We start from the raw sequence: 20,330 nt of genomic DNA, 5'->3' as shown, positions 1-20,330 counted from the left end.
GGAAATAATCATTTTAATTGACTGCTTCCTATTCCCTCCCTAACTTTAGTGGGGACATTGATACTTTGGATTATTCATCTTTCTAAATCACTTGCCTACCTATCTACATTCTCCTTTTATCTCTTAAATTTATTTTGCATCCTCCTACCCACATATCACTATCTGTAAATTTTCCAATATATAATCTTGCATCAACTTTATTTCTGCTCATATCCTTGGCCAAGGCATCGATTTTTCTATCTTTAAACATCATACTGCTTCTGCATCTGGCCTCTGCCCTTCAAGCTTCACTTTTTGTAGACTGGTGCAGTGCATTCTCACATGAATTGAGATGCAACCTTTACAACACCTTTTCTTCCACTTTCAAAACTCTTCTGTTCAAATAAGAATCCATTTAAAAACTGGACTTCCTGAAGTGCTCCAGCTATGCATACCAAACAAACCAAGAAACTCCCTCTCTGTTCCTGCATTGCTGCCATTGACTTGTTATTCTGCTGCTTTTTGTACTGCATAAACACAACTGCTTGTCATTGCAGACCTTCTCTTTGATAGCTTACAACACACTACATAGTCTTTCTATATCTGTGCTTGATTTGCTGCCTGTCTTGCTCCACTTTTTAGGTGAAGCATGCTGCTTTTCCTCACCTGCAGTTTTTGTAGTTAAACATATTGAAACACAAAACCAAACAAAACTTAATATACATAACACAATTGTACTTTTCTCCTTTTGAATATTCTTTAAAACATTCTGCACTCAGTTTGCATGAAATGTAACAAGAAAATTGCCACCCCACATGCACACAAATTAAAATTATTCATCCAGAATAAGATGCTAGGAAGATGCACTTTTGGTAAGTAACTCACTAGAGAGCCTTTTAAGATTTCACTGTTACAGACTAATCACGAGTCACCCTGAAATGACAGAAAACACTAACTGTTTAGTGACTAAATACTGACTATGTATTTCTGAAGTAAAAAAGTATAAAGTCTCTAACAGGCCTAGAAATTGTAATTATAGAAATTGTCTCTATCAGGCCTAGAAAAAAAAAATCCAACATAGAATGATATAGAAACTCTTACGATCTGATTTTATATGGATATCACAAGGCACATAAAGTACAGACAATATTTTGGATTTCAGTGTAAACATTACTGACGTATTACACCTGTCATAATATCATAACAGTATTTATACAAACATTATTTAGAGTAAGGCTCTAAGCTGCACACCTTTATATCAAAAAAACTATGACACAGGCTTCAGTTTGTCTTCCTTTTAAGGGAATTTGCAGCATGAGAGTTGATCAGACGAGCAATTGTAATTCTTTATTTAGTTGTTTCACCTGCCACTGAAATTTGGACATAAAGTAGACTAAAAAAAAGACCAAAAGATACAGAAAGAGATAAAAGAATTCAATTGTGCTAATTGTCAGGAGAATTTTACTGGGATGAGGAGGAAAAATTATAACTTACAAATCACCACATACACGAGCAAAACTGTCAAAACCTTATTGCATGAATGCTATGACTCTTATTTCAGTTCTAACTGATGCGCAATAGAAGTTTCATCCTTAGCTATTACAACTAACCTTAATCAGAGAAATCACAGCGTCTCTAACCAGCTGAAAGGAACCCTTCAACCACTGAGTGGTTTATCACAGTCACTGCCACTATATGGCAGTATACAGTTTTACATCAAGTGATTTCTTATTAAAAATCATCTGCATTCTAGTGACTAGCATTTTAATAAATGCCATAAAACTGCTTGAAAATATATCTTACATTAAAATTCTTATCATATTTTTATTTTTCATACAAGTTTAGAAAGGAAGTATATTAAACGCAGTGAGACAATATTGTCCATGCATACAGAAAGTGATGGAAGTTCCTTCCATTGCAAGAACATCCCTTTGGAATACAACTTCTGTTTCAAAGGTCACAGCCTGAAAAGTGTTCTCATTTGGTATTCACCCTGATAAAATACACTTCTTCAAGTAGATCAGTTTGGACAACTAAATCCTACCATGAAAGATAGAAAAAGAACAAGAAAAATGCACTTGTAAAAATTCTGTGGTTTTGTGGCTACAGGGCTGGACTAAAATTCAATATTTCAAAGTCCACTTTCTAGCCCTCAGGTATGAGTATTTATAATCTTTCTACCCTTTCAGGCTCCTTACAGGAAAAAAGATATTATAATAACTCGCAAAGTTATGATCAGCAAGAAGTATTCAATGACTACAAGATATTCAGATGTTATGTGGACAAGGCTATAGGAAATATCTTTCAGAAAAAAAAGAAGAATAAAGCTTGTCTTTCTTTTGAAAGAATACGAATAACCAGCTTCAGTAAAAGCAGGACTGACATCTTGATTTTCTTTCCAGCCATTGACAAGGAGTAATATTTTTGCATCTAGCAACTTTCAGCATGACTGGAAGTCACAGACAAATAAGTAAGGAAATATGGACTACCACACAGAAAACCCTTTAAGAGATTGAGTGAGAATGTGATCTGTACTGATTGCAGACATCCACAAGCATTACCTTCAAATAACCAGGTATTAAACTAGTATTCATTTAGCACAAAACCAGAACATTGATCTTACTGAACCTGAATAAAAGCAGGAAAATAGATGAGATTAAAGCTTGCCTGTGCTACTACAGCTTTTTTTTTTTTTTGGGGGGGGGGGGTGGTACACAGGCTAGTTTGAACTTAACTTTCCCAAGCCAAAAACACGAAGCAAAATGAAAAAAAAACAAGAATGCTAGCACAGGCTTTAGCTTTCTGCTAAACATTACACTATGCTAAAGTGAAAAGTGAGTATTGCCTTGAGCTAGCTAAGCATTAAAGTATTCTACAGAGATCTAATGCACTAATACAGTAAAAAATCCATTGACTATTGCCTTGAATTAGTTAAGTATTTAAGTATTCTACAGAGATCTAATGCATTACAGTATCAAAATCTATTTCTATGTGGTAATTATAGTCAATTTTTTGTGAGGTTTCTCAAATCAATATTTATAGTAATGTACTTGAAAAGGTTAAAAAAAAAGAACTTTTTTCCTGTGCATGACTTGATTTAATATTTTATAGTTACTATAAAAAAATCATACATACATAGCTATCACTAAAGCAAGATATTTTGCTGGTAGGCATAGAAACTGTAGAAGAGGGAGTACCTTGTGTTTTCTTATAATTATTCTCTTGCCACAAGATGGCACCAAAAGATTAAAAATGTCTGTATTCTTAATGTTCCCATCTAAAAAAATGGAACAAACTTTTGGGGGAACTGCACAAGAAAAGTTATCAGCATTTGACTTTCCATTCAGTAAGCAAGTTATTGACAACAAACTGCTTACTTTGACAAACCGCTTAAACACTGAGACTTGCCATAGGGTTACTAAATACAGAGAAAATTTTGTTTTACCAAAGCTTAAGTTTCCTACAAATTGCAAGTAACAAGGAATGATCATTTAGAATTAAGTATTTCATTTTCAAGATAGGGAAGTAAGAACATATATGAGTGTATGAATACAAACAAAACAGGCACAAGACAAAAAAAAAAAAAAAAAAAAAACCTCCAAACCCAACAATTTATCAGTCTTCCCTAAAGCAATTTTATCAAAATAAAGTTCAACAACTTGTGCTTTAAGCAAATTGCTTCTTCTCCACTCAATTTTCTCCCACACACAATTGCAAATTTAAAAATCAGTCTATTTCAAATTCAGTGAAATCTTTATAAAGCTACATGTCATTTAACATGAAATGGAAGAAAAAAATATTTCTAGCATATAAAATACTTCATTGTCCATGAACATTTTCCTATTTCCACAACAAAACACCATCCTTCACAAAAGAAGCATTAGATAATAGGAATGGTTGAGAGTGCACTAATAACGAAAAGAAAAAGAAAAAAAGAAAAAGAAAAAGAAAAAGAAAAAGAAAAAGAAAAAGAAAATCTCAACCCCTAAAAAACTTATGGGGGTGGAAAATTTTCAGACTATAATTACTTCACTGGCAATTATTTCATGTAATAGATTTCACATATCTATATACTTAAAAAAAAAAAAAAACAGAACAGCAAAAAACCTGTAATAAAAGTGTTCACAGCCTTCAGCCAGAAAGAAACCAAACATCTCACAACACAAAACTGTTAATTCATCAGCAAATTCTTTAAGTCATTATAATAGTTTGCTTTAAGGTGAAAAGACCCTGACAGAAGTTTGCATTATAATAGAAAGGTGGGTTTTTTTATGTCAGTATTATCTTGAGTGTCATTGCCAGTACTTCTATAGAAAAACATTAAACTGCCTTCAAACAATTTTTCCATACAATGATTAATTTTAGCTCATATATTTTAAAGCATTAATGGAATATCCTTGAAAAGTCAGTGTTTGACTACACATTAGAATCATTATTATGAATGCTGTTTACTTAAAGAGACTTTAGTTTAATTCTTTAAAACATGCATGCTTTTCTCCTTGCAGACATCATGCCATTATGGCACTACATTTTTTCCCATCTTATTGTCCTGATAAACAATAGTCCCATTTTAATCTACTGGAAATTAATGATAACAAAATATAGCTTGAATTTGAATTAATTCAGAAATTCAGTTTAGCCCAAACGTAGCGTGATTTAACTCTTGTACCCTTTTATTACAAAAGAAAGGTTTTGATATGCTAGAACTAGAAATGGACTCATACCAGCACATGTAGAGTAACAAGGAACTATTCACACCACTAAAACAACTCTATGATCATGCATTCCTGTAAAACAGGACAGTTTGGGAGCTCTTCCAAGGACTGAGCTGGAAGGGTGCAATTGGGAGCTGTGGGACTGCTGCCCCCAGCCTGCCTTTGCCTCATGAGCGCTGACTTTGCGGCTGAACACCTCTGACCTTATGGACACAGGCACGTACAGACTGAACTGTGATAGCCACAGCCACGGAGGAAGGAAAAGGTAGATGCTTCCTCCCCTGAATATCCATAATCCAAAATTTAGCAAGAAGGTGCTACTGTATTAATGCCAGGGTTTACAATCCAGCTTCTATGACTTTGCAGGCTGAACTACTTTGAGCAACAGCATTTGTGTTTAACTGCAATTAAGATGGTGTTGCTAGAACTGAAAACATAAAAATATTAGTTGTTAATAGCTGTTTGTAATTTTTGTTCTAAGCCACTAGCATAACAAGAGTAATTTAACCTCCTAAATAAAACAAATTGAAATTATACTGTTATTTTTTTTAAACTTTGAATTCCAAACTTGAACAAGATGTCTTCTTCTTTGCCACAAACTTGTAGGTATTTAGAACAGCTCAAACCCAATGACCTTTTTATTCACATTACACTTTTGATGGGTACAAATTTTCAGAATAATTCAGGAATCTGTAATGAGTTTATTTCTATAATACACTATGTCTTATTTCACTATTCTGCTCTAATTTTCGTTATTCTGACCTCAAATAAAAAGCCACAAGAAATGGAGCCACTGTTGGGATATATTCACAAATAGCACATGTATTCAGAGTAGGCTCAGACGCCTCACTAATCAAGGACAGGAGAAGTTTTGTCTTAATTTTCCACTCCGTATGCACGTCACATACATACTTATATTTTAGAAAAGAGATCAGTTTCTTTTGATCAAAACAACACATATTCCTTTTAAGACTATCAAAATTTAAAAAGTAATACACTTCTACCTTAAGAAGTCAAATTAATTAGTCAAATCAGGGTACTATTTCATCTGAGACCACTTAGATGAAAAATTTTAAGGAATTAAAGTGTAAATGAGAAAAAAAAAAAGGTACATCATTTATAAGAGAATAATGTTATAAAGAAAAATCCATCTATCTTTACCTGTACATCTGTCATTCACAGATGTAACAAACTACCAGAAAAAGTGCATCTAGTCCATAACACATAAGTTTGTAAGTTCTTAATCACAAACTGCCAATAAAATGCCCCCAAGTATTAAGTCATGGAAAGAACCAAATGTAGCTAGCACGACTGGGGCTCGCTTCACCCACTGTGATCAAGGTGTCAGCTTCAGTGATAACTTGACCATGAGCATCAACTCTTGCTCAAGGGAAAGAACACAGCTCCGCACTCTAATGACAGGAAGAAAACCCCAATGCAATGAAAAAAACAAAACAAAAAACCCCCCACTTCTCTAAAAGAACTCACAATGGTGTTTTGTATCCTACTTTCTTCTTACGGACACTAAACATTTCTGCCAAAAGCCTATTTTAAATATTCCAATGGAAAACAGAAATAGGAGTCAAAAACACGATTTAAAACTTGGTCTTGCAAGGGGGGGGAAGTGGTAGCATGTCTAGGGAAGCTGGTTATATTCTCCTTAAGCAGATCTTGAACTACTTTTCATGTAAGAGTGAAATTTCTAACTTCCCTATTCTTAAAACTGAGGATTTTTTTAAAGTAAATATAGTTCCAAAATTTAAATAGGTAGACTCTAGTAACCTTTACATAACTTGAGGTTTACAGTATTACTTATCTTTCCATTTACGTGGTATACTTTAAGAGAATTTAGAAAAACAAACACAAAACCATAATTTGTTTAAAATAAATTTTGCCTGAAAATGAAACAGGACCTGTCTCATAGATAAACTGGCTGTCCACAAGTTCTATGGTCTGCAGGGCAAATTCTGCCCTCAAAAATCAAACTCATTTATTCCATATTGAAATACAGGACTATTTTGATTAAAGACCGCTGATTAAATGGCTGAATGCTGTTGAACTCTGCTGAAGTTCCTCATAATCTATGGCAGTGATTGTATAGCTTCTACTGCATTAATATAAAGTTGTTTTGATTTTTTTTAAACTATGTATTTAACTGCAAGTCATTATTAGGTAGGCTAAGAGTAAGTTAGGTTTTCTAAGAGTCATGAAGAGGGGAGCTATTAGCTGTGCATAGCTTACTTTGCAGGATTAAGGTTATAATGAAACAAATAATGAAACAAAAAAAAGTCACATACAATAGTACTGATGTGTGCAAGTCCTCCCTGTACCAAATAAAATACCAAAATTTGGAAGGCAACTATACTGATGATGAAATCATCATAAAAAATCAACATAAAAAAAATCAACATAAAAATTTTGTAAAAGGTCATATTAAATTAAATTCTTATAAGTAGAAAGAACATAAGAGCTGAAACATTTTCATGTTCCTGCTTCAATTCATCATGTTTTGGGATTTTTTTGTTGTTGTTTTTAACATACCCTGATTTTTCCTTTGTATTCTTCTTTTTTCTTGCAATTATTTCTAACAACTGATAAACTGTTACCGAAAATCTAGGTCATGTTGAGTAGCTTCAACATTAAAAAAAAGTTATTTTAAGAATTGAATCTTATTCACCTAATTAGCACATACACACCTCTAGTGAATACGACACTTGGAAACTCTGTGTTGTATAGAAATCGATAAGATTGAAGTATATACTTAACTGATTTGTTCATGACACGTTGATAATCTGGAGCTATAGCTCTTCAAGGAATCTTATGTACCATGAAATAGAGATAGACCCAAAATAGAAACTTTTAGATCCATACTCTTCCAGGTACGTTTAGGCTCAGATATTTCTTTAGTGAAGAATCAAACACAAAACCATGATTCTAAGTACATGTATTAAAAAGATAAAGAAAACAGCCTGAGGATTAAAAGAAGCCATCCTTGATTTCAAATTAAGTATAGTAACACTCTCCACAAACTTCGACCAAGACCTAAAGGAGGTTAGGCACATATTTTTTCCCCTTTTTCTCTTTGCCCAAGGAGTCGATAGATATATGGAGCAAAGATGACAGTTCTTCCCCTGAGAAACAGGAACTTGTAGAAATAATACACGATCCCAATTTGTAATTGAAGCCCATATGTCCTTCATGACCATATTTGTCTATTGGCTTTTTTAAGCCCTAGAGATGGCCAATATTGTTAAAATTATATAAAAATTATGAGAATGAGAACCATAATGAGAAAAAGCATGACGGGGACAAAGAGTCAGAGAAATCTCAACATTAGAGGTCTCCCTTTCCCCCTGGCCTCTGCTGATCTCAGGGTCTGTCTTCAGGAGCCTGGAGCCAGGGCAGCGGTGTGAGCACAAGGACCTCTGCAGCCCCAGGCGAGCCTCGCTCCAGGACCCACCGCCCCTTCGCTCCCCTGGCACGAGCAGAGAGCTAACGCTGTAGCCCCAGTAACGCCGCTGGCATCCAGCGAGCCCTGCAGCTGAGGCACTGCCCACGTTTGCAGGCCCAGGTCCACTTGCCGCAGAACAGGCACAAGGCAAATGGCAGATGGCCACTGGTAACAGAAAGGAATTTATGCTTTTAAGGGATGGTTTGCCTGGGAATCTTAGAAGCATACTAATCGTCCTTCCTCTGGCCTGAATACTTTCAATACATGTCCAAATAATTACAAGTACTTGTTGTTCTTCTCTCTTTTCTCACCCTCAGTTAAAAAAAGTACGTTTTTTTTGTCCATTACATTTAATCTTATATAAAAGATATGCAACATACAAAAGAAAAATCTATATCCAGAACTCTTGAATTCAGAAAAAGTAAAAGTCAGCTCTGCATTTATCTTGCGGACTACTGCTACTTGTAGAAACCAATGACAGAACATACATCATCTAAAACAATTTCTTAGACAGAATATTTTTATTTTTGCTTAATATTAGGATAGTTTAACAACTAATAGGATGATCATTTCATTCCTTAAACAGGTGTAAATTTGGTATGAGTGAAGTGTGGTTGACACAAGCACGTGATAACAATTTAGTTATACACATTTTTAATTTATGTTAATTTGAAAACAAAAAGCAGTCCTGCTGGATGTTTTATTTCAAACCTTGCTCATAGTGCAGTAAATTGCATTGCTATCTATCCTTTATGCCTTAAAAATCTGGGTATTATAGCATTGCAGTGTTCATGAGGATTGTGTTCAATTTAAAGAGCATGATCTGATCAGGCTAAGTGCTGGTATGTCATGTTCTTTATGCTGTAATGCAAAGCACTGAAATTGGATTTATTGTATTATCCTATCTGTGATGTGGCAGATGATGGAATACCAGGAGTAAAACCATAAGACAAACCTTTTTTAATATATACACACAGATATATGTGTGTGTGTGTGTAACATAATATACAATTCTTCCCGAGAAAATATTTCAGAGAGAGATTTTTGTTGTTGTAAAACACAGATGAGAGCAGCTTTAGCTTTTGAGCAATGGAGTTCTGGAAACGCCTATCTCCAATTCACATTTTCTGAATGATTACATTTATATAACCACACATACACATACTTTCTTCTTTACATGCTTTCCTACTGTTTCAAACATTATTCAAAGTTTATTCTGAGTTATTGGTAAGAGATGCCATAATAAAACTGAAAATAGAAAACCATCATGTGAAGAATAAATTAAAAATTGATGCACGTGTGAGAACAATATTAGAAAAGATACCTGCCATGTTGCCTTGCAGTATACCCAGCTAACTTCCTAAGTCTTTGTATTCCCCTGATGCAGCCTGTTGGTACAGGGAGAGTGCTGCACACTTCCAGCTAGCAGACTTGAGTCAATAAGCATATTCCAATTCAGATGCCCTGTGACAGTACAAGCTGGAAAACACCTCTGGGATACTTTTAGTGCTTTATGCCTCCTGCTGCACACACTTCCTTATCAACAAAGTGATAAACATATTTATTTCACATAAGTTTCTGGAGGCAAGAAACAATAGCAGGAGCTAGCAAAGCAGGAAAAAGCAAAGTAATAAAAAGCTAATATAAACTAAGAGATAATTTGTACAGTATTCTGTGTGCTATAATGCACTCCCTGTGCAAGACAAAGATTCTCCCTGTTTGCCCTCTCCCTTGCACGAACACACACACACACACACACACACACACACACACCACACTTGAGGTAACTGGCTCTGATATTTAATAATCAGGGAGACTGCTTGTAAAAGGACATGCTTCATAAAGCCTCACCTTTCAGATTTTTGGCAGATCCTCCACATACTAAAATAGTCAGCCAGTAGAATGTATAAGCTCAGTAGCTCTTTGGTTGGGTGGTGTTCTCGCTTGCCACCAAATGAAAACAGAATAAAGAAAAACCAATGCCTGGGTCTGGTTGATTTTCTGTGGGTGTTGCAATACTGCCTGGTGACTGTAACACACAGCTCCCCAGAGATGAGGATTATGTTCTATTGCTCTTTTGTAAATGTTCTGACCAGCAGAAGCAGGCAAGTTAAGGAAGTCGTCATGCCAAGGACTCAAAGCTGAAGAGGTGTAAATCCAGGGAGGGAAGAGCAACCAAACATTCAACACAGGAGTTCCTCTTGGCCTAAAGAGAGATTTGGGGAACATTTATTTCAAGACAGAATTCAGAACCAGTGGTTCTTGCATTCAAGGTTTGCCAGAAGTTGGACAACAGAGGAACAGTGTTTAGTCAGGTGTTCACATTACTGCATCTGAGGGTGCAGGATGAAGTGCGTGTTTTACAAGTTATAGTCAACCAAGGCTTCAGTGAACGTTACCTCGAGTTTGTTTGTGCTTTCCTTGATAGTTGCATACTATTTAGTGAAATTTAAAAATATGCTATCAATGGTTCTCTTACATACATGAAATAAACTATGAAATCATCCTTCATAATGTTTTACCTCGGCATACTTAAACTGCCTGTAATAAAAAAGTCTTATTGCTGAATTTCAATTTTCCTTTTTTTTTTTTTTGGTTCATTAAAGGCATTCACAAAATACCTCTTGAACCCTTACCCAAGGGTATCTAATATAAGCATATTCTGTCTACTTACTTGCCCAAATGCTCAATCCTTCCCTTCCATTTTTGTCCATCACACAGTATCAAAGAACTGACTGTGCTGCAGATTCTTCAGATGCATGAACAAGGACATACTGTGAAGTCCATAAGACACTTCAGTGTTTACAAGCTTGGTTTCAAGTGATAATAATGAATTAATTAAAAATAACATTATGATAATAGTCAGAAACCTCACCCCCATTGCTACCATTCAGCAATATTTTAATCTTAATTTGACCCTTTGCACTAATGCTGCAACCTAGTGGCGTAATAAGGTATGAAATTAGAAATTATTAGAGGATAGCATATCAGCCACCTGGCTGTAAATCTGGCTAGCAGACATAGAAACTAAGTAATTTGCGCAGAATTACCCAGACAGGCCCTGTCTCAGTCATTTGTTTCCTTGGGAAATCATGTTGAGATCAGGAAATGACTTTCTGAGAATCAGAAGTAGGTATTATTTTCAAAGTAACCTTTTCTGCCTTTTACATTGAATTATTTAACAAGGAATAACTATAACTGACATAACTTAGTTGAATTTTGTATACTGATATGCATATATACATGTGTATATTAAGAATATCTATTACATAATTAATGAAGAGATCGTATGGCTTTGAGTGATGTATGACTTTTTTTATGCATTTACTTTTCAGCTACATCTAAGCACAGAGAACAGTAACCACAGCATCTTCTATGAACGCATTTGAGTATTTCATCAGTTTCCTCACAGACCCTTTGTCTGTCGAGAACATGCAAATATGAAGTTTTATTATATCTACACTCATATTTACTATAATGAAAAATCAATGGTACCATTTCACAGAATATGTAAGTTCTGATATTTAGTCCAATATGTCCCCTAAAGATATATTTTGATATTTCCTTTTTGCTATGAACAGTTGCGAAATCACAAGCATTATAAATATAAACCATTGGCAAATCAAGCAACCAAGATGTATTTTCCAGTGCTACCTACAGTAACAAAAATCAAATCAGAAGCAGCATTTTCAAGTTTAAAGATTATAATCAACACTCCTCATATATTACAAAGTTCCTATTTTAAGGGTACAAAATCATTTTGACACCACACAGAGAAAACATGGACATAAAGCAAGACTAAAATTAACAGAAACCTACTACAGAAATGACCTTTTCACTCATATTTTTTATTTACCATATAGAAATTTGAGAAGATCCCCAGGCACAAACTAGATTATCAGTTTATGATCCAAAAAGTACTCCTCTCCTGACAGAAGCCCATATTGACTCTAAAAAGCTGTTTTTTCCAACTAGGAAAAATAGCTTGTCTTTCATAGTTCCCTAAGTTCGTTCTTCCATCTCCTCCTTTAAAATAGCACAGACTATTATTAAGTTCAAAAAATAACCAATTAATATAAAAGTTTGAGTAACTGGAAAATCTCAAAAATGTTTGCACCAGACTCAAAATATTTCTAGTAAGTGGTACATTTAAAAAGGAATTTAGAGATTCAGAAGTGTGCTCCAGTCTCCAACCCCTGCTTTCCCCCTCCAGTAACGTCTCCATGTAAATACAAAGCCCGCTAGCATGAAAAAAAAAAGACATATAATTCTTTACAGACCTGCTTCCTCGCAGAGTGCACACATTCATATCTGCATACACACATATATACACTGCAAGTCATATAACTCAAAAAAATACCTTAAAAGCAATAGATGTGCAGTTGGGGTAATACAGAGGCTTTTACTGAAATGAAAGGTGAAGATTATAGGAAACAGCTCCATTTGTGTGGAAGCAATGGAGATGATAGGTCAGTTTTAAAATGCTGGTTGCTATTTGTCACTGCACGTGCAGATGCATTCTCTTAAGCTGAAGGGCTGTTAGATTTTTCTGGCTGCAACTAGTATCATGTCCAGTATTAACCTACTGCAAATTTCTAATGCAGCTGACAATGCCATCAATCGTTAGTAGTTGGGAACATGGATTTAGACTTGTATTGTGCTGCATTAATTTAACACCACATCAAATATGGATTTTATTGCAGCAGTGGCAATAAATGCTCACACAGGTGCAGGCTAAATATTTTCTTCTCCCTCCCTTTCCTCTTCCCCCCCACCCCGAAATGTTAAACCTTGCAATATTTTTCTCTCTTTGTGTGCATATAGCTCTATACAGTTATTTGAAATATTGCCTGCATCCACCCTACTTCCATCTCTGCAGGGATTTCCTTTGTAAGGTGCATTTGCTCTAAGTGCATATAATCATTCTGAAATTCGATTCAGGGCAAAACCAGTAGCAGTGAAAGCTATAACAGACTTGCAGAGGCACACGGAGAGTGGGGGCACCTATGTGCGTGTTTCATGCTATGCTCATAGCAGTTACACTGTGAAACACTGTGCTTTTTTCAATTCAAAGACTATTGCTCCCCTCCCTACTGAAATTGCAGTAACTGAATACAGATTGAAACTGCTGCTCAAAAGACAGCTTGCTTATTGGGCTGGGGGGGGGGGGAAGAGATTTCTAAAATGCATAGTATTTCAATCTTGAATACAAAATATCAGTTTACTTTGAGGAGAGAACGAAATTTATTTCACATCTCATCTTGTTACCAAAGCACATTTATAAAATGCATAAAAGTTATCTAAGTAGAACAGTTTTATGCATTACATTAAATATCATGCTGTTAATGCTCAAATAATAATAATAAACAGCTTAAGGAAACACAGATGAGAAATCTGCCTACCTTTTATTCTGCTTCTGCGAAAGTGAAGTAGTCCACCCCAAACAAAACTGAAGAATTAGCTATTAACGTCCTTTTTTGTTTGCTTGTTTTCCGCTGTTATTTCCTAAGACAGATCCTACTTGGATCTAACTCCGGCTTTTCCCTCCCAGCATCACTTAACTCTGGACAGCAGGGAACCAAAGCTAAGGGGGGAGCTCTCTCTCTGACTGGCTTTCATTCAGAGCTGCTGATTAGAGAGGGAGGGGGGAGAGCCCCGCACAGCAGCATCCTTCTGACACACGCACACACGCACACGGAGCGGCACAGACACACACACAGACACACGCACACAGAGCGGCTCGCAGGAAGAGCGCGGGCGGAGCGGAGCGGGGCGGAGCGGAGCGGAGCGGCTCGGCCGGCCGGCCGCGGCGCGGCGCGGCGCAGCGCAGCACTTACCCCGAGCAGGGGCGAGCCGGGCGGCGGCGGCTCTGCCGAGCGCACAGCGATTTGCAAGTGAATGCGAGTGGGAGGGCTCAGCGCGCGGGGGCCTTGCTGCTGGAGCCCCTCGCCCTCCCTTCGCCGGCAGAGCGGCTCTCTGTTTTTTGAAGTCGGAGGTAATCAGCCTAATCTACTTAGCTGCTCGCGAGAATAAAGCCCGAAAACTCGACCGCTTTTTGTAACCTTATTTTTCTTGATTAAATATAACCACTTTTCTGTAACACCGGTGATGTTGCAGCAATGTTGTTCCAAACAACCAAATATTAATAACTAACTAAATAAGTAGAATTAGCATGGTGCCAAGCTAAATTACAGCATCAGCACGCTCGGATGCAACCAGAGGGTAGGTTTGGGGGGGGGGGGTTGTTTTTTGTTTTTTTTTCTCTATTGAAGTGCTTATGCTATTAGATTAGAAGCACTTTTCTCCTCCTGCTTCATTGTTTAATGATTAATATAAAACAAGGCAGGTTCCTATAATATGGGGTATTTTCACATTGCCAGAGATCATCTGAAAATAAGTCAGTGTCACTATTGATACCCCATGAATATTTTTTTCCTCCAGTTGATATTTGCAATGCCTGTGTTTATTTTATTATTTCAGCCACTGTTACTGGGCTTCACACTTTGCAGATGTGTTCCTTTTCACTAATGTAATCTGTGCTGGTTCATGTTTCTAATAGAGGAAATTGGACTCAGCACAATCCTCCTTGGATCACATCAAGTCCAATCCTTTCACTGTGATACTGTAGAGAGTTACGTGTACATTTTTTAGGAGAGATTTAACAAGTAGTTACATAAGATTAAGCCAATGGATGTCAGTATTGCTCTATCCAAAAAGTGTCACAAAGGACTTTCTCTGGTTGTTAAAATGTCCTCTTAAAAAAAAAAAAAAAAAGACTTAAAACAAAAGCTGAAAAATATCTTATTTGTGAGCGAGGAAGAAAGTAACAGTGAAAGCTATTTTTAGGAATTAGGAAAACTAATTAGGAAAACTAATACAAGAATAGGTGACAGATCAATGTTGTTAGGCCACTCAGTGGTAACTGTTTTGCCTTTTTTCAGGTCCTAAGTAGCATTCTGAAGACAATAAAATAAATAAAATAAAAAGAAAAGGGTTCTTGCCTTGTCTTACTTCATCATGTAAGCAATCGCTGTCATTTCCCCAGATCTGCAACCATCAGTAGGAACAGAAATGACCCACCTCCCAAACACAACCTTTTGAAAGATGAGCAAGTCAGCATCTAAAGAATATGCCATACTAACATGTGAACACATCACCTGGGGAGCAGGGGGGGGAAAGAAAGAAGCAAAACACCAAAACACCAGGAGGAAAAAAATCTCTTTTCACCACAGCCGATAAAGTGGTTTGTTTGTGACAAACTCATCTCTCTTCATCAATAGATTCTTAATCTTTAAAGGAAAGACAAGTTCATTGGCTTTGACTCTTGGGCACATAAATATATGCAATACAATGCATAACGTATTTGTAAAGATTTTCCATTGCTTGCTTTCTCCTTTTCCCATTGCTGTATCAATATAAAAATTAGAATCGCCACATGTCCTTCTGCTTCCCAAAGAACTTAATTCTCAGTCCTTTTCCAGGAAAGGAAGAGAGGGTAGAATATAAGTCAAGCTTCCTTATCACCGCCAACATTTGACATTATACTATGAAAAGACACATTCACAGTTCCCAATGATCTGTGTGGAATCGGCAATGTTGAGACATTTGTGCTGTCTTTTCCAAGTTTACCCCTTTATTTGTGCAAAAGTGAAAGCATAAAATTCTCTTCTTTTAGGCAAATCTTCTCATACCAACCTGAAGGTGAAGTTCATGGAACCATCTTTTCTACCTGTACTAACTGTGCTTCCATCACCAGAAATATTATATCTAGGCTTAGTCCCTGCAATAGGAATCTGAACACTGTGTCTTAGAATAACAGTTACACTTCCAATTTGCCAATACGGACCAATCAAATGACCATGAAAGGAGTCACAGATATATGGAAATGCATGCACATGGCTGGGACATAGCTCTTTAAAGCTGGACTGCTCTTTGGCTAATGAGCAAAATACTTAGTGTTGAAAATTCAGTTAAAGGTTTTAATTCCTTTTAACAGTTTGTCTTTTGCTATTTAACTTACAATCATGAAGTAGCAAATAAATGACAGATTGTGCATATATACAAAAACTTATGTGTGCGCACACACAGAGCTACAGCAAATTCTGAATTCACAGAAAGCGAACGATTTAGTGGAATTACTCAGGAACAAGAACTTCAGAATTCTGCACTGAATGTGCATTTACTCTCTTTCTTGCAGAGTATTTTGTTGTATGGTCACCAGTGTTTTATTCAACTAAAACAAACCAGCCTTATCATAGAGAGGCATGGATTTATTCAGGCTTAGTTACTGCAAGTCACACTTGTGCCCGTAACTTGTATTAATTTTGAGAGTTAATTTTTAACTGTAGAAAAGTCATACTCTGTAACTAAATGCTGTTTCTCTTGCTGTGGTCAACTGTTTAAAAGCCAGCATTCATTTATACTGATAGCATATCGATATCTGAGGCAAAATAGTTATTCATCCATATACTTTTGCACACACATGACAGTAACTTTAAAGCAAGGTGGCATCATAGCCTATTTTTAACACTGCGTAATACTTCCTGTTATAAGAGTCCTTTTTAGTTGCTTATAAATTTACCAAACAAATTATTTAGGATTAAATTTTCTACGCTGATGGTCTGCCTCAGGCAGAAATAATTTAAAAACACTTCAGCCAAAAATGATACTGAGATTTCAGAGAACAAGGAGAAATTATACTGTTGGAATTTTCTCACAGGAGTAAAGCAACCTTCATGCTTTGAAGGCAGAATGTGCAACTCCACAGGGTACAGCTGGCCTTTGAGCCAGAGAAGCTTACCGATGGGGACAGCTTAGGTCAAGGAGCATTAAGATAAAGGAAGAGCAGTAGCAGCAGAAGGAACGGAGGCTGGAGGATGTATTCTTATTGACTGACAAAGAAGAAGAAAAAATTTATGATAAAGAACCAAGAAGGAAGAAACTGTGGCAGAATAGGAGAAGGGACATAAATTCATGGAGAGTGAACAAGGAAACCTGGGGTGGGGGGAAGAGGCACACTAGTCAGATAAAGAGTCAAAAATAGAGATACAGACTGTACCAGGGACTGTGGTTTGCTTTTTGCCATCTCTGTGTTGAAGGTAGGCAGCTTCCTCTTCTGAATATGATAGGTCCAATGAGACCTGCTTAGACTATAGTGAAGATATTGGTAGAGATTCCAGAAGTCTACGGTTACATTTTTAGGAGGATGTTGAGGTAGAAGACAGACAAGACAGGAAAAAAACACTGGAATTAGACCCCAGATTCCTAAGTATGACAATAAGCGAATGTCTGCCGAATTCTCTCCGCTCAATGTTAGCTCACATGGAGTATAAGAGTATATGAGTTATTTCATGAGCTGAAGAAACGGAGATCAATGTGGTGTTTTTAAAGGTTCCAATCCTAGCAATGAGCTGTATGGAATACGATGATCCAATTTCTCTTTCTCTTTTCATTACCCATTTGATATATTTTTAACCTCTGTAAAATTGCACACAGAAACCTAACAATAAAATGCTGTGAAATCAAGTACTCCAAGATTAAGAAATGCCAGCATTAACTTTGCCTGTGTATAACTTAAATTTAAAAAATATTATAGTGTATAGATGCAAAGAGGCCAATTTAATTATTACAAACTTCTAATTCCTCTTCATCTCCCTTCATACACTCCCAAAAGTACCTCCCTCCTCATTGCACAAGATAGACTGGCCCCCAGGTGAGCCATGGCAAGATAACTGTTGTCTAGAAAAGATTGTCTTTTATGTTGCAGAAGCCAGAAAATGTGTAGTGAATGAGGCAGAATGGAGGGGAAAATGGAAGTTCTCATGACAAAAATGAATTCCCCTTAGAAGTGGATCATATCTAATCCTTTAACACCTATGCTTGTATGATGCTGTGCATGTCACTTCAACCAGATTTTTTTCATTGGTGTTTTCCTGTTATGCCCACTTATTTATAAGTTTCTGGCTGAAGAGCTAGGTTTGGTATGCAGAAGTGCTGAACGCTCACCTCTTCAGCACATACTGCAATATTATAAGAGCACAAAATTATAAAAGTGAGGTATGGTGGTCTGAGTCTCATATTTGGTGAACTAAGTCAACTTGTACTTAACATCAGGTCCCACTTCAGAAATGTGTTGAGAACACAAAATAATGTTTGGAAAACATGCAACTATTATAATGTTAAGCACTATGGAAGTGCTTGAGAAAGTTATACCAAAGCAGAATTTGAAAAGTATGCCTTAAACAAGCCATACACTGTACATTAAACAATGACGTTAATGCAGAACTGATGCTTACTAGGAAAATACTACTAATCATGTGCCTTCAGTGCAATAATGTAGCAAGATATTATGACACATATGCTCAAGGATATGTCAACTGCAGCATAAGCAAATAATTTTTACCTTTCCTAATTTCTGCATGCTAGAATCTGAAATCTTAATAGTGATGTTTTAGAATGGCTATGTGCACACCCATATTTGAAATTTGTATTACTTATTCACTAAGTGACCATGAATGTACTAGATACCATGCAGGCAAAAAACACCACCACCACTACCACAAAGAGACTGCTCACAAATAGAGGACATAAAAAGATGAAGAAAACATTAAAAGGTGGCTAAATAAAATAATAGGGAAACAACAGAGATATATAGTGGTGGAAGGAAGAAGGAAGAAGAAAGAGAAGAAAGGGGTGGTAATAAGGGAGCTGAGGCAAGATATACATCGAACAGTCAAAGGACTATGAAGGGACTAGGAACAAAAGGCTATTCCTAGGAAGAAAGGAGCAAAATATTTCAGAATATTTCAGAACAAATGCTGTAGGAACAAAAATTCAAGCAGACCAGTACCCAGTCCGAAGTGTCACTCTTCTAAAAGCAATATCACCACACATTTCCATTCAGTAATCTTCATACCAGATGGAGTTCCTGCTTTGACAATAACACTACTTCTCTTCTTTCTCTGTGTAATCCTGGCATTGTCTTGCAGTGCCTCTGCATTTCTTTATAAGTCTACACTGATCTATCATGACAGAAAATCTAGGAATGCCAATTGAAATCTTTAAGTCGTTGGCATCTCATTTTAAACCAAACATGTATTCTCCCTACTATTAAAAGCCATAAACATATAGTGGTCCTTCCATAAAATCAGCCTCTGAAGAGTGAATTACCCATTCTTTCCTTCATTGCAGTTATTTTCTGGTATCCGCTAAAACTGTGCTGTTTTTATTAATCATCTCTCTTACTACTTCTGTATCTGAGTCTTCAAGTGTTCTGATGCTACAAACAAATATTAGCACAGTAAAACAAAATAGTTTATAGTCACCTAGAAAACATCCCAAAAATGGTGTAAATAGAACATAAATCATACAAAAGACCACACACAAAAAGCTGAAACTACCAAGAAGGATATCAATAAAACAGCTGTATTGTATACAAATTTGTCAATGTTTTCTCCAATGATTATGAAAAAAAAAAATCTAAAAAACCCCATAAAGACAAATCTCTGTGGATTATTGGTGACATCCTTTAAATCCCCTATCATATTTGTAGCAGCATTAACAAAGAGAGTGCATTTTGGAAATAATGCCGTTTAATACAAGCAAACAGAATACTTTTGTTAGAATAGTCGTCTTCTGATTTGGGCAAAAGGTAATATTTCTGTATGATACTATTTAAATAAATATATCAGAGAAAATATCTAAATTTTATTTCACTAAAATTGATTTTTAAAAAAGGAGAAAACCAAAAAACCCCTCACCCACTCTCTTTTGTTTATTATTTTGCTGTTAGCACTGGCTTAAACATTGTTAAAGTTTACTTGCAGATATAAATTATCACACTATGCAAATACAACATTGCTATTCAAGATGTCCTCAGTAATATTAACATGAAAGTTACCACGTTTCTCTCTTCCATGGTCTTTCCATTCTTCGTTTCTGTTCAGTGACAACTGAGAAATGTTACAAACCATTCCAACAACTGGATGTTTGATTCCTTTCTAACATTAATATGTTTCTCTGAATTCATAGTTAAATGACATTTTTACACACTGGGTTTATTCAGATGTTTGCTTTAGCTGCATGGTTCTAATTTTGTTATTGTATACCAATGCTGTTATCGAGATATCTTTTTTTTGCAGAGATGACAAGAGATGTATTGCCATGCCGTTTCACTTAAATCAGAA

General features: G+C 36.1%; 1 protein-coding gene across 1 annotated transcript in view; it reads right to left on the bottom strand.

Annotated features, from left to right (window-relative positions):
• Window positions 1-13,817, bottom strand: part of CDH10 (cadherin 10) — a 100,840-nt gene extending 87,023 nt beyond the window's left edge. The window contains exons 1-2 of the mRNA XM_013952901.2: window positions 13,548-13,817; window positions 9,997-10,351 (exon numbers count right to left, since the gene is read on the bottom strand). The gene's annotated coding sequence lies outside the window, so the exon portion shown is untranslated. The remainder of the gene's footprint in view (window positions 1-9,996; window positions 10,352-13,547) is intronic.
• Between the last annotated feature and the right edge of the window lie 6,513 nt (window positions 13,818-20,330).

The sequence above is a fragment of the Apteryx mantelli genome, chromosome 2 (genome assembly GCF_036417845.1).
Source record: "Apteryx mantelli isolate bAptMan1 chromosome 2, bAptMan1.hap1, whole genome shotgun sequence".
Taxonomy (NCBI): domain Eukaryota; kingdom Metazoa; phylum Chordata; class Aves; order Apterygiformes; family Apterygidae; genus Apteryx; species Apteryx mantelli.
Note: the sequence above shows the minus strand (reverse complement) of the source record. Positions and strands in the feature narration are given on the sequence as shown.